Raw genomic sequence first — 2,099 nt, 5'->3', positions numbered from 1 at the left:
TGAAATGGCCCAGAATCATCGCCATCATCACATATCTCACCATCACCATCACCACCATCACCATTTCTCACCACACTTTATGAGAGCCAGTTTTGCTGCACTCCCGGACTACACCACACCATCATCACTACCACCACGGTCACCACCACCATCACTGTCACCACGACCACCTTACCACACTATTATCACCACACCACCACCACCACACACCATCATCACAACCACCACCATAACTATCACCACGACCACCATAACACGTTATTTTCACCACCACCACCACCATCAGCACACCATACCACACTATTATCACCACACCACCACCACCACCACACCACACCATCACTACCACCACCACCACCATCATACTGCACCATCATGACCACCACCATCACTACCACCACCACCACCACCACCATCATACCACACTATCATCACCACCACCACCACCACCACCATCCCCATCCCTCACCACACTCCCATGACAGCCACACATTCACCACACCACCACTGCCCTCATCACCACACTTGTCACCACAACACCATATCGGATAGTAAATAAAGATGCATGGATTTGATGTGTAAGGATGGGATGAGACAGACAGACAGACAGACGGATAGACAGACAGACAGACGCACACATAGATGCGCTCAGATACACACACATATACGTACACACATAAGCACCTACACACACACACACACACACACACACACACACACACACACACACACACACACACACACACACACACACATGGTCGACGGATATAGATAGATAAATAGACATCTACAGTGATAGAAGAGTCAGAATGATAAATTGCTTGATAGATAAAATCCCTCTCGCTACACCTTCTTAAGAGTTACATTCAAGGTGACATAGCTTCTTAACACCTTTTCCTTAGCGATTTATTTTATTACACCTGAGCATTTTCTCGTATGCGTTAATATCAAGAAAGCATCCGTAACGAAATCGATATTATTGTGTCCTCCGCAGAATAAGTCGCTTAGGAAGCGGTGTTAGGGTACTTCCTGGTATTACACCCTCACACTACTTCAGTATGAGTATTACAGCACCACACCAGCACACCATACCACCTCACCATACCACTACAGGCTGGTATAGTGTGTTTAACTTAACTTGGCAAATATCCCTAACCCCTTTCAGCTCAATTGATGGCCTGGTGTAATTTGATTGGAGAGGTGATACTAATTCCACATCACAACACCAGGATACACCACCACCACACTCCTGTTCCCTTCCCTACCACCACACCATCCTATCTCACCCCCACCCCCCTCTCCCATACCACATCACCACACCACACAACACACTATAATTCCATACCACAACACCAGTACACCATCACCACACCCCCGTACCTTTCCCTACCGCCACATCACCATATCTCACCCCCACCCCCCTCTCCCATACCACACTACCACACCACACAACACACTATAATTCCATACCACAACACCAGAACACACCACCACCACGCCACCACATCTCACCCCCACCCCCCTCTCCCATACCACACAACCACACCACACCACACAACACACTATAATTCCACATCACACCACCCTGACCCCTACCTCCACTCTACCACAATATACGACACCACCACACCACACCACACCACAGCACGTCACGTTATTACACTCCATCACTACCATTCCACAATACCACTATCATATTACTCCACAACACAACACCACACCAGAACACACCACCCTACCACACCACACCACACCACACCACATCACGTTATTACACTCCATCACTAGCACTTCATAACACCACTATATTATTACTCCACACCACAACACCACACCACCCTACCACACCACCTAAACCACTACCGTAATACCATCACACCACTACACCACAAAGCTCTAGACTCACTTGATCCCACTCAACACGTTAACACATCCCCCCCCCCCCTCACCACACCACATAACACCACCCCTCCCCTCCACCACACCACTACACCACCCTCTTGCTCTCCCTCCATACACAACATAATACCACTCCACTATCAACACCACACAATACCAGTCTCAATACACCAACACCACCACACATCACCTGATCCCCC

Source organism: Coenobita brevimanus, chromosome 42 (assembly GCF_032717465.1).
Source record: "Coenobita brevimanus isolate Jiangsu-jjx chromosome 42, ASM3271746v2, whole genome shotgun sequence".
In the NCBI taxonomy this organism is placed as follows: Eukaryota; Metazoa; Arthropoda; class Malacostraca; order Decapoda; family Coenobitidae; genus Coenobita; species Coenobita brevimanus.
This window is presented reverse-complemented; position numbering follows the sequence as displayed.